The sequence below is a fragment of the Girardinichthys multiradiatus genome, chromosome 24 (assembly GCF_021462225.1).
Source record: "Girardinichthys multiradiatus isolate DD_20200921_A chromosome 24, DD_fGirMul_XY1, whole genome shotgun sequence".
NCBI classification, from domain to species: domain Eukaryota; kingdom Metazoa; phylum Chordata; class Actinopteri; order Cyprinodontiformes; family Goodeidae; genus Girardinichthys; species Girardinichthys multiradiatus.
The window spans coordinates 19728579-19743117 of record NC_061816.1 but is presented as its reverse complement, the minus strand read 5'-3'; the positions used below and the strand labels follow the sequence as shown (position 1 = coordinate 19743117).

The window sequence follows — 14539 nt, the reverse complement described above, 5'->3', positions numbered from 1 at the left end:
TCTTTCAGCAATGGCTTTCTTATTGCCACTCTTTCACAGTTTACCTGTCAATATATTGTCCCACCTGAGTCATGAATCTCTGCTGCTCCTCCAGAATTACCTTTGGCCTCTTTGCTGGTTCTTTGATTATTGCTCTCCTTGTCAAGTAGGTCAGTTTAGGTGGATTGAGATTTAAATCTGAAGGTAGTTGGTCACACTGGATATTATTTAGAGGTATGGATGAAATGGGATTAAATACAAATGCAGGCACACTTAAAGCTGCAGTAGGGAGTTCTGAGAACCCATGGACTTAGCCTGAAAGTTTGAACAAGCACACCTTACAGGTCCCTCCCCCTTGCTCTCTACTGTCCTACAGCCCTCCCTCCACAGCGGAGCCTGCAGGGAACGCCTAGTAACCAGGGCCACCAATGACGGTGGATAAACAGCAATGGCACATTCACAGGTAGGGACGAAACATCAATGATATGCTTTACATTGAATATGGCCTGCCTATACTCTGGCTACAAACTTGGTCCTCAAATCAATAGCACAGCGCCATTAGCACAGCTGCAGTACATCAATCTTGAACGACGGTACACGCTGCTCGGCCATCGTCCATTACGACCGGAAACTAATTGCTACTACACCTCCCAGCATGCATCACAGCTCAACAGGCGTCACAGCTCTGACGTCACTGGAGGTGAGCTTTACAAGGGCTCGCAAAATGCTCTGCCCTTGCCATTTCCAGCTGTAGTGTGCCAGTACTACACTCGGAGGCAATTTCTGGAGTAATAGAAGCTCCCAGGCAGGTTTACTTTAGCTCCACACTGGATATTCCCAGAGGAGCTTGACAAAGCTGGAAATCTGTCTGATATAAGAAGATCAGAAGAGTCATATCCCGATCAAAGTCACTACCCATGTGAAGGTAAAAACCCAGAGGTTTCCCAAGGAGACAAGTTTCCTCCTTGTTGTTTAAGTTGACTGCAACGGCTCATCATATTTTCCCCATTTTGGACGAAACAGGAGAAGGTGACTGTTTTGAGTGTTTGCGGACGTGTGACACTTGCCCCCCATAACTTCATCCCTTCCTTGAAGGAGGGACACTTGCCTGCACCCCTTTTCCCACAGGATTCGCGACCAAGTAAACTTGTTTTGTTTTCAGTTTTTGGTCTCTCGTCTGGGCAGGGTGAGGCATAGTTAAGGTGATCTGGGGAGGGGAGGATGCTGGAGCAGCTCTTTTTCAGCTGTCAACAGGTAAAGAGCTAAGCGCCTATGTGGAAAACTCCTCGTTATTCATTGATTTTGTTTCCATATTCCCAGTCAATTCGAAGTTTTCATCCATTCCCACTCAGTTCATGAACTGCTGGTTCGATCTCCATCAACACTCGGTACACAATTATTTTGGTAGATGCTTATTTAGGTGAAAGGTTGTTCACCAGAATAGTTCATTGGAAGAGGAACTATTGGTTTAATAAATTTTCACATAGATTAAAAAAAACCTTGTTCATTTTGTGTAAGAGTGATTATCTGGTGATTATCTAGTGATTATCTAGTGTCCCACAGTTTTCAGTAAAACGGTTGATAACACAGTTACATTTACAATGGTTTTGGTTAATAATGATCAATTAGTAAAGATAATCACACCACCAGTGTTATCTCTGAAGAAATTATTTTTGTTTAGATTTTTTATTACAATTTTGATAAATATTTATAATAAGCTGTGCGGGGTAGAGGGGTGTGAGCAGTGCGTACAATAGTGTGATTGATACTGCCAAGACATTACTCCTTGCTCTGATTGGTTGTTTCTGACCTGGAGCACTGTATTTCTGCAAATCGCAGTAGGACCACTAAAAGGAGCCAGAGGAGCTTAATTTTTCACAGATAATCTGTCTCATATTCTACTGTCAGGATGTAGTGACACATAACAAATATGTAAATAAGATATTCTTTTTAAAAAGTGACCTGCTGTAGCTTTAAAATTTCTATTTAAAAGATTTTAGAAACCACAAATCCTTTATCTCAACTCTATGTTGGCCTATCAATAAAATCCAAAACATAATCCATGAAAGTGTGTAGTTGTTACCTGACAAAATGTAAAAAAAGTGTAAATTACTAGTAGACTCTTAACCTTGGGTGGTAGGGTGACGTTTGTTTCAGGAACGTCAAAGAACCTGCAGCACATAATTTTATTTAGACCTCAAAGAAAAAAAAAAGATCTCTTCCAATAAAAGCAACTTAAATTTTCAAAAAATGTAAACTGGTTAAACAACACAAGCAAGACTGTCAAGGTTGGTGTAGCGAAGGACCCCGGAATGCAGACTAGCAGGCAGCATGATGGTAAGTGGAAAAAATATAGTGTATATATGGAGAGTGAACCAGGTGAAGCAGGACAGATTAACTAGGTGCAGGTGAACCGAATAAAGATAATTGACAGGACAAAACATGGCTTGAGCAGAACGAAAATCCAAAGAAACAAACTAATAGAAACATAACTAGAAAAACATGAAACTAAAGCATAACCAGATCCAAAAACCAAACTTGACAAAACATGAACAAGACGACAAAACTAAAGCATGACCAGAAGCATGATTCAAAATATAATAATAATAATAATAATCAGAAGAACGATTCAAAACCTTCACTGTGAAAAACATATTAAGAAAGAACCCGAAACCAAAAACCAAACACCCCAAATCATAACAAAGACAAACAGTTGCAAGACTTCCATGTGACCATTAGTAATTGGACAATAACCTAATAACCCTTGCTCTTGGGTAAAATGAAATCTTAAACTGTAAAATGCAAAAATCTTGAAAAATTATCACGATCAGTGATGAAAAAGGTTATATGGCAGACAGAATTAAAAACATAATACCAATAACAATAATCTTGGAAAACATTAGACTATTTTTGCTCTAAATTACCCTCAAAATGGCACCTAAATGGTAAACGACACAAAATTGTCAAAATAGTTCAGAAGAGACATAATGGTGGTAAAATGAAAGAAATAAACATGTTTTAAGTAATCTCTAGTAAAAAGTGACCCAACCGAATCCTGGCCTCGACTGGGTCATCAACAGGACAGTCATCCTAAACACTGCAAAAACTCCACACCATGTATTGCAATGGTCCAGTCAAAGTCCTGACCACAACCTGAATGCAATGCTGCAGTGCAGAAACACATTTCTGCAAACCTCAATAAGCTGAGGCAGCTTTATAGAAGTGAGTGATAAAAAATTCCTCCTGAACAAATAAATACATACCCCCCCATTATGTAAAATCATAGTGATAAAGATGACGTGGAGATGTTTTACCACTGCTAAAGGTGTCCTTCTTCATACAATAAACAGATACCATCCAGTCATGCTGTGGACTTAATAAACATGCCAAGCACACTCATTTAATTGTGCATCAAAATGAAAAGAGGAAAGGATGTGAGTGACTTTAAAGGAGGGTTCATTGCTGGGCCACAGATGGCTGCAGCTCCAGCTGCAGACCGCTCCAGGCTACCATTTCAGTATGAACAGTGGCTAAAGTGACATCGGCACTTTTATGTAAGGGGAAGACTTGAGTAAAAGGATGGAAATTGAGGTCTGAAGTGGTTATTCGATGACAGAGATGCTCATGCATAAGTGATTACGAAGTTGAGAGCCTCATGCTGAGTCTAGTTGAAGCTCTTCTAATAGCACTTGGTGCTGCAACAATATGACATCCAAGTAATTGCTGTTGCCTTTATTTCCATCTGTAAGAGCCCAGAGTCACAGCTGTAACCTGAGCAGTGGATATTTTTTTTGACATGTCAAAAAATATGGGCTTTATGAAACACTCAATTCATTAAAGCTTATGACCTAAAATAAAAATCAGGGCGGTGTTACGGGTGTTTTATTCTTACTCTTGCAATTGGAGGGAAAGGCACTAGTTCAATGAATTAAAATATTTTCCAATGGTTCTCATTCAGAGAGAAACACATACTACATTTAGTTATTTTAAATGTAAAAAACATCACTATGGCAAATCTCTTGTTCAGCAGCTAAAAACTGCTCTTATAAACATAAACACTGGGAAAAAGAAAAGTAATGTTTCAACTGGTTGTAATTGGACAAAGTATAAACGTAAAGGGAAAACAGTAAGAAGAAAATTTCAAGATAACATAAGGTGTGACAACTTCACAAAGGAAAAATAAAGCAAAATGCTTTGACAAGAGGAAATGCAAAACCAAAGAAAGTAGCAGCTAGGTGCTACAAATCAGATGCACCTGAATAACTTTTCATCTGTGTGCTCACCTCTATAAAAGCAGGAGTGTTAGCTGCTCTATAGAATAGCTGTGTGTGTTCACACAATGCCAAGACAGAAAGAAATCAGCAATGACTTTCACATTAACCTTATTGTTCTTCTTCTTCTGTGTTGTTTTTTGGCAGTTGGCAAATAACTTGAAGATGTGCATTACCGCCACCAACTGGTATGGAGTGTGGTTCTTCATGGTTTTAAATCTTATTTACTATTACAACAATCAAATTTTATTTATTAATTTAGTGCTTTTGAAAAATCTAATTATAATTTGAATATGTTTGCTACCTAAACTTCTTTGCAAAGTATCTCTCAATATAAAATTTTCTTTAATACCTACAAATTCTCTCCTTAAAATTGTTCTTTCTTGTTCATATTTCTGACACTTCAATATTACATGTTCTATTGTTTCCTCCTCTCCACAATGATCACATTTTCCTGTATTATGTTTCTTTATCTTGAACAATGTAGAATTAAGTCCTGTATGTCCTAGTCTTAATCTTGTAATTAATCTTTCCTCTTTTCTACTCCTTCTTCCTGTTCTTACTTCTCCTACTATCTTGTTGATTCTGTAAAACCATCTTCCTTTCTTTTCTTCATCCCACCTTTTTTGCCACTCTTTCCTGATTCTCTGTTTAATTATATTTCTTGCCTCTGACCTACTAATATTTATTATAAAGCTAATGTTGTTTTGTGTTGCCTTCTTTGCTATCCTGTCCGCCTTCTCATTCCCTCCAACTCCTACATGTGCTGGTACCCATAAAAACACTAATATTAATCCCATTCTTTGTATTCTAAATAAAGTAAGTTTTATTTCCAACAAAATGTCTGGTCTACCCTCTGAATGATTATGTTTTAAACTTAATAATGCTGAACTTGAGTCTGAACAAATGATTGTTTTTAATGGTTTTATATCCTCCACCCACTGCACTGCTAACAATATTGCTAATAATTCTCCTGAATATACTGATAATCCATCTGTAATTCTTTTTCCTACTTTTATTTTAAATTCTGGTATTACAAATGCTACTCCTATTTTTTCATCTGTTTTTGATGCGTCTGTGTAAATCTGGACATAATGATAGTAATTGTTTATATATTCTTGTATTATACTTGAATCTAATCTACATTTTGGATCCTTTTTCTTTTCCATCAACGCCATATCCACCACTGCTTCTGGTAACAGCCACGGTGGTACTACTGGCAAAGGCAACATTAAACTTATTTCTTTTTCATATATTTGAAATTTTTCTGCTATATTATTGATAATCCAACCAAAACTCTTAACTTGTTTTTTTTCTTTTTCCCAGCATGGTTTTAAAATATCACGTGTGGGATGATCCGGATTATTGCTTTGTAAGTTTATCCAGTAATTTATTGCTAACTGTTTCCTTCTTAAATCTAATGGCATCTCTCCCATCTCTACCTGAAGTGCTGCTATTGGACTGGTTCTGATTGCTCCTGTACAAATTCTTAAAGCTTGATGTTGTATATTGTCTAATTTTATAAGATGAGTGTTTGCTGCTGATCCATAAATTATACTTCCATAATCAATATTTGATCTAATTAATCCTGTATAAATTCTTTTTAATGATGTTCGATCTGCTCCCCAATCAATACCAGCCATACATCTCATAATGTTTAATATTCTTTTGCATTTATCTATGATTTTTTCTATATGTACTTTCCATATAATTTTTTCATCAAACCATATACCTAAAAATTTTATATTTTTTACTTGTTCTAAAACTTGATTGTATAATTTTAGTTTTATATTTTCTCTTTTCCTTTTCTGTGTAAACACCATTAGTTTTGTTTTTTCCACTGAGAATTTAAATCCCCATTGATTTGCCCATTGTTCTATTCTAATAATCTCATCCTGTATTTTCTTTTCAATAAATTTGATATTACGACCCCTTTTCCATATAGCTCCATCATCTGCAAATAGTGAGCAACCGACGTCCTTACCAATATTTTTAAATACATCATTTATCATTATAGAAAACAATAACGGACTTATAATACTTCCTTGAGGAGTACCATTATCTATTATATATTTATCTGACAATTCTTGACCAATTCTTACTTGTATTGTTCTTTTTGTTAAAAAATCTTTAATCCAGTTAAACATTTTTCCAGTAATACCCATTTTATTTAATTTAATTAATAATCCTTCAACCCACATCATGTCATATGCTTTTTCTATATCAAAAAATACAGCTACTACATTTTCTTTGTTTATTTGTGCTCTCCTAATTTCATATTCTAAACATAATGCAGAGTCATTTGTGCTTCTCCCTTTTCTAAACCCATTTTGATTTCTAGATATATATCCATTAATATTTAAATAATATGTTAATCTATTATTAATCATTTTTTCCATTATTTTACAAATATTTGATGTTAATGCGATTGGTCTATAATTTTCTGGTTTTGTGTTATCTTTTCCTGGTTTAGCTATTGGAATAATTATTGCTTCCTTCCAGCTCTGTGGCAGCTCTCCCTCCTCCCAGACTTTATTGTATAATTCTAATATTTTGTCTTTTGCTTTGTCATTAAGATGTTCTATCATCGTATAGTAAATTTGATCTTTTCCAGGTGATGTATTTTTTGTTTTCCTGGTTACAAAGTTCAATTCTCCTTGTGTAAATGGTTCATTTATTAATTTATTTGTATCTACATTATTTTGCATTAATTCTTTATATTTCATCTTTGTGATTTCCCTACCTTTCTTTCCCTCTTCACTAATATTATTTGAACTATGAATTTTACTAAATGTTTTAGCTAATATTTCTGCTTTTTCTTTATCTTCCGTTATAGTTATATTATCTATTTTTAATATAGGATATCCATATTCTTTTCTAATACCCTTCATTCTTTTAATCGTTTTCCAAATTTGATCAATTTTTGTTTCTCTCCCTACGGTATTACAAAAGTTTCTCCAATATTCTCTTTTTGTATGTTTAATGATCTTTCTTACCTTTGCCTGCTTTCTTTTGTACTCAATTAAATTCTGATAAATTGGGTTACTTTTTAACATTTTAAATGCTTTATTTCTTAATTTTATTACTTCACTACATTCTTTTGTCCACCATGGCACAATTTTTTTATCGTTCTTTCTTCCTCCTTTTTTTATTGATTCTTCTGCAGCCTGTAATATTTTTTTACAGATATTTATATTTAAACTATTTATATCAATTGACTCATCTATTTCTTCCAATTTCTTTTGACTTAAATATTTAAATTTTTCCCAATCAGCCTTATTAAAGTTCCATCTTTTATATAATCCTGTATTCCTGTTATTTATTAATATTCCTGTTATGATTTTAATGGGGTAATGATCACTGCCTACTGTTGTATCTTTGTCAATGTCCCACTCACAGTTATTGGCTAAACAATTTGATACTATTGTTAAATCAATCACAGATTCTGTACCTGTTTTTACATTAATTCTTGTTCCTTTTCCATCATTTATACATACCAAATTTTTTATTTCCATTATTTCTTCAATAACTTGTCCATTTTTATTATTACATTTTCCCCATAATGTGCTGTTAGCATTAAAATCTCCACACCAGATTACTTTTCCTTCTAAGTATCCCATTAATTCATCCATCAACTCAAATGATAATATTTTACATGGATTATAAAAATTTATTATTTTACACTTTTCCTTTTTATTGTAAATTTCAACTACTATATATTCTAACTCTTTGCCTTTTCCTAATATCTGATATTGTATCCCTTCTTTTATAAATATTCCACATCCTCCTCCACTTCCTTCTATTCTATCCCTTCTGATACTATTATACCCTTTAAACACAAAATCTAGGTTTGGTTTTAACCACGTCTCCTGTATACATATAATTTCTGGTTTTTCTTCAATTCCATCTATATACCCTTTAAATTCCTGTCCATTAGCGATTAAACTTCTTGCATTCCACTGTAATATTATCATATATTTCTATCAGCTGGGGTTCCTCCTTGCCTTCCATCTGTTTCCAACTTTTTATTAATGTTTTCCCAAGATCCTTCTTTAAACCCTAAGAACTTTTCTGCTCCTCTGACTATTATTTTAATCTTTTCTGTTTTGTGTTTAGCCTGTTCAGTGCAGTTAATGACATAAGCTATGAATAATATCAGTTTTTCCACAGACATTGTAACATTTTCCTCTGATTCTACTTTTCTTTGTTGATAATCTTGAATCCTAATTTGACCTTCATCCCTTGATCTTTCTTTCTGTACATTTTTGACTGCTTCGGCATAGCTTATGTTTTTAGTCATTTTAATTTGTTGGATTTCTTTTGCTTTCTTCCTTACCTCACATCCCCCGAATGTAACTCTATGTTGCCCTCCACAATTGCAACATTTTTCCTGCACTTCTTCCCCACAATCTTCAATTCTGTGATCTTCTCCACACTTTGGACATCTTTGTTTTCCTTTACAGACAGCTGCTATGTGACCATATCTCTGACATTTAAAACATCTTAGTGGTGGAGGAATGAAAGGCCTCACAGAAAAACTCAGATATCCTATTTTAACATTTTGTGGCAACACCTTTTCTTCAAAATCTATTAAAATTGACAGGCTTCCTACTCTTTCACCATTTACATTTTTTGTCAGTCTTTTGAGATTTTTTACCTTTGCACCAACAATGCTTTTTTTTAACTTGTCTATATCTTCCTCCATAGGAATGCCATAAATTACCCCCCGAATGATTTTATCTTCTCCTATAATCTTCCTCTCTGTCACTGTTTTCTTGCAAATGTTTTCCACTTGTAAAGCCTTTCTTCTTTGTTCTTCAGTTTTACACACCACCAGTATATTTCCATCTCTCAAGACCTTCACCATTTCAACATCTCCTATCTTTTTTTTAATTTCTCTAGATAGTGAAATAGGACTCAGGTTCTCTTTTTCTTCTTCATTTTTTATCTTTAATATTATTTTACATTCTTCCCTTCCGATTTTCCTCCTAACTACTCTCTCTTCTTCAGAACTGTTTTCTTCCAACTCTCTTTTATTCCTTTGGCTGTCTAACATTTTTCCTTCTTCTGCTTTACCTCTTCCGCGTCCTCTCCCTCTACTTACTGGCGTCCATTCATCAAAGTCCATATTATCCTCCTGTGTATCCATTCTGAACCATTCACATACCAGTTTATGCCTTTTACTGCCACTTCCAAAAGTAAATATTTCTACCACTGTGGGGTTCTTAGTAGACCAACGTTTTATAACCTTATTGTTATAAAATAACGGAGCTAAGTCAGACAAGGACAATACATTATGCCACCCCCACCTTGCTACTTCTTTAGGATTTAGGAAGCTAGTAGCAGGTGTGTAACACAATGCCAAGTCAGAGAAACATCTGCAATGACCTTTATGGGTGCTTGTTAGATAGGAAAAATCCATATTTACCCTACCCTAACATTGCTATTTCTGTATATTTTAAGAAGGAAGTAGCAGGTGTGTAAGACAATGCCAGAAAGAGATCCACAATAATATTCATGGCCACCTGATTATGTAATAAAAGACAGCAAAGTCTGGACGATTGGGAAGGTATTTTACTGTTTGGCATTCAATCAGACTGGATATTTTTAGGTAAGATTAGTCATTTCTATTTGCTAAAAGCAAGAATAATGAGAGATATTTTTCTGTTATGTTATTTATATTCAGAGATTTACACACATTTCTTTAGTATGTGGTCAGCCCTGATTTGGCGGTGTGATTAGGATCATCGCTCATTAGGAGGCTCATTTCTACTAAAGCTTTAACTGACTTACTGCTGTTTTGAGATGTTGCTTCAATATTTCTACATAATGTCCTTTCTTCATACTGACATCTATTTTGTGAAGTACCCCACATCCACCTGCAGCAGAACACTCACAGAACATGATGCTGCCACCCCTGTACTTGACACTTGGGATGGTGTTCTCAAGCTCACAGATTTCGGCATTTGCTTTTTATGATGCTTTTGGAGAAATTGAGTCTTCGTTGCTGAGTGGCTGAGTTGCAACCTAAGTGGGAATAGCTTTAGTCAACCTCTTTACAAGATGTTTAGCTTTTGTTCTGGGGTTGATATGCATATTTTTACTAAAACACGTTCATCTCTGGGATGCAGAACCAATCTCCTTTGTGGACAATGTGATGTCTGTACATTCCCTTAGTGTTTTTACTTGCATATAACTTTTTGAACAGATGAACCCAAAGGCATACAAGGGTAACTGGAATCGTGGAGATCCAAATTTCCGTTCCCAATATCCCAATATCCAGGCCTGAATAATAAAATTGATTTAGCATTATTTTTGTTTTTACAAAATACACCAGCAGAATTCACATTCTGACCATGTGAAGATAAAGAGGTGCAGAAGAATCCGCATGTGCAGCTGGGGAGGTGGAAAGTGTTTAAATCAATGAAGCAGGAGGACGTGATTCCCACTGATGCACTCAGCAGTAGGTAGAGTTTTTCTGCACACACTCACTGAGCCACCATCGACTCCTCTGGAAGCAATACTTCAACATCTCGGAGCTAATTCCTGCCATGCTCCCTGTACACTTCATCAGACACAATTCGCTGCTAAAGCGCACTGGTCAAGCTCGCATCAGTGGAAAGCAACGCAGGCGAGAAAGTCAACTGTGCATGTCGATGTTTGGAGTTACTGCCGTATGTGCAGGAGGGAGAGTATAAGGACACAAAAACGTATCGAAGATCTAAATCTGGCTTCAAGATTGTATGGGGAAAACCGGAAATAGGCTGAGAGACGTCCCTAACTGGACATGGGCTGAGCCAGATTGCCACTTAAATCAGCTACGGATGCCCAGTGTGAACAATGCAGAGTGGCAGATTATTATAAGAGTAATTGGAGCAGCCAGAAAGCAAATAGAGTGTAGACAAATGTCACAAGCAGGGCCGATCTAATCATTAATGGGGCCCTAAGCAGAATTTGACTTCCATTTGAATCACCCAGCCCTTCACCCACCAACCACCAAAGCACTATTATTAGCCAGGAGTGGTGAAGGACGGGCTAGTTCAGCTGCTTCCCAATAAAAAACAATAACTGGTTTTGTTCAGAATCTCAAAATAAAAGCTACGGCTCGAAACCAACAACTGGATCTAGGGCTGAGACCATTCCTCGAATGATTCAAATATCTTGAAACAAATCATCAGCCTCAAGGCTTCTGTTTAGCTATTCAGTGCACTGTGTTGGTTATTTGTGATGCGCAGCGCCCTCATTTCTTCTAATAATAGCCTGATACGTGGATGCCAAGCTATTAGCTATGGAGAGAGATGGCAAGGAGCAAAAAGAAGTGCAGAGAGAACAACAGAAAATGTCAACAGTGTGAAATCTCTTCAAACTTAACCAAAAAGAAAGCACAGCACAGGTCATGTACTGCAAAACTAAATTAGCATTCTCATCAACGTATAAATTTACGAATAATGTACAAGATTATTATCAACTCGCGCTTCAAAAGCACACCAGAAAGACGTATTTTACTGACGGAACTACAAATGCAACCTACAGATGTCTGGAAAACGAGACCACTTACAAGTCCCCAAAATATTTTCAAAATACTGCAAGAAAAGAAAAGATGGCAGGAAGCTGAAAGTGAGGTTTGATTTGTAAAAGGCAGTATTTATTATGTCTTTTGCTGTTTACCTTTTTATAAGTAATGTTTAATTATTTTTTAGTTCTTGTCTGTTTTTGCACCACAGAAATATAAGAGTATAACTTGGCACTTCAGTACACTATAAGTTTTATATTTTATCTGGATAACATTCTGCTTTTTGATGTTAAAATTATTATTTTTTTATTCAGAAAGCAGTATGCAAGAGACACTTTATGCACTTTTTTGGTTGTGACCATTTTCACTACAGAGGCAGCTAACAGCACTGTATTAATGTTAAGTCAACCAGAAAGGGGGCGGAGCTTCTGGCATGTTGATATTAGAACTTTTTGTTTTAGCTGCAGATGCATCCTTTGCTACAAATGTTCACGTATACCCCAAGATATGGTGTGTTGCTGCATTTTAAGCAATAAAATCCAGATTAAAAATAAGGAACTGGATTATTTGTTTAATTGTTTACTATTACTTTCAAAAAAGCTTAAGTAGGAAAATAAAAAATCTGCAGATTGTGCCAATTTTTGTATTCCAATTACTCAATTAATTGTCAGAATAACGGACAGAATACTGAATTACTGAAATAATCATTTGCTGCGGCCCTATCTGGATCTGGTTATACTTTCAAAATAAAAGCTGATGCACAGAACTGTTAGTTTCCAAATAAAAGCTGCTGCTCTGTGTTTTTCCCAGGCTATTAGCTGCCTGAGGTTCAAATACCAACCTTAGAACATTTACTGCTCCCTCCCCTATCTACCCATTTCGTGTAAGAAGCAAGTTTTAAAGCTAAAGCTATCATTCAGAACTGACAACTGGATCTAGTTGGATGAAAATAAAAGCTGTTGCTCAGAACCAACAACTTCATCTGGTTAGAGTTTCAAAATAAACACTGGATAGATAACTGGATCCAGTTAGTTGGAAAATATAAGCTGCAACTGACAATGACAAGAGTTTCAAAATAAGGGCTGATGCTAGAAGCCAGCTGCTGGAGTTTCAGTTATTGAATATTACGAATAACTAAATGTTAGATAAATAATAAAATTGCTAAAAACATTCAAAGTAACAACTTTTTACAACTGTTAATGCGAGTAGCAGCAATCTTGAATGCTGAAGTCCGGTATGGTCGTGTTGCCCCAACTTTCTGACTCATAATTTCATGGACGTTAAAGTTGGAATTTGCTCCTCGGAGGTCGAAAATTCAGACTTCCGAGTACAAACAGAATGCACCATTAGTTTGAAAATAAACTCTGCTGCTCCTAACAGACCACAGGATTTGGTTAGAGTTTCAAAATAATAGGTATTGGAGGTCCTCTGCTGGTTTGGAACACCTAACGTTTGATGACAGTGTTCTACAATACCATGTCCCTGCATTATGGATGAGTAAACCATTTTAATGCAGGTAATTATTGACAAACTTTCATTTTTCCATCAAAAGAAACACTAATATGAAGAATTTGAAGACATTTGAAGAGTTTATGAGAAAAACAATAAGTGTGGAAACTTTGAATATTTTCAGAAATCTATATTAGGCAATGGCAAAAAGAATGCAAATTAAATTTGTATTAAATAAAAGTCAGCCTTTCCAAAAAAAAAAACACACACGGAGATCTCACTGAAATTGAGTAAATGTGGACTTTGAGAACAGAACTAAACTCAGTATTTGTGTTCAATGTAAAACGCAGGAAGCCGTTTGACAAAACAAGTGGGAAGAAGCACAAAAATAAGTTAAATTGAAAAATAAAAATAAAAACAGCTAAAAAGGTATACAAAAGTATTCATTTTAATGTATTATATTTAATAAGCATGTATAATTTTCCTTCCACTCATCAATTACGCAATATTTGTGTTGGTCCATCACGTATAACTTAATTTACGACACTGCAATTTGTTGCTGCAACAAAATGAGGAAATGTTCCAGAGGCAGATATACTTTTAAAAGACATAAGAAAAAAAAATAAAAGGGTGAAATTGCAACCAAATGAGCAGAAATATGCCAACAAGCCACATAAATGAGTTATACAGTAAACAGTAAAACTTCTAAACAGAACAAGAGAAACACAAAAAAGAGCAAACCTAGAGCAGTAAGCAACAATACAGAAAAATACCTAAATGATCAATTCTAGTAAATTGAATCAAAGTTACAAAATGTACAGTATGCCACAGTCAAAGTTAGACCAAAGCCAAAATTAGGGGGACATTTTCTAAAAAAATACCCAAAAAGTGACACCAAGAAGATACTTTCCTTATTTAGAACCTGTTGAAGATACTGTTGACAGTATATTACTAAATCTAATTTTGGTTCAGCTTGAAGGAGGCTGATAGGTGTGTACAGAGAGACTTTAAGGCTTTGCGGCTTGCAGACAGACGACAGATCTTCCTGTGAGATATGAAATGACTCTGGGTGTGATGCAGCAGCTGCAGCTCTCACCTGGGATCTAAAACTGTCAATATCAAATCCCAACTCCACTCTCAGAAGAAGTGGAAACCCCTCACTTTCCAAATAAAGGTTGTTTCACACTAAAACACATTTTTACATTCAGAACAATAATGTATTCTCGCATTTTTCATATACATATATGATTTAGAAACGTTTAGATTGCTCATAAATAATCGATTTGACCAGCTAGTGTTGCTGTAACCATGCTGGATGACTGCTGGA

The 14539-nt window shown here is 35.4% G+C and overlaps 1 protein-coding gene across 3 annotated transcripts in view; it reads right to left on the bottom strand.

The window, feature by feature from the left end:
• Window positions 1-14539, bottom strand: part of LOC124861702 (inactive dipeptidyl peptidase 10-like) — a 98423-nt gene that overhangs the window by 58191 nt on the left and 25693 nt on the right. The window lies entirely within an intron of this gene.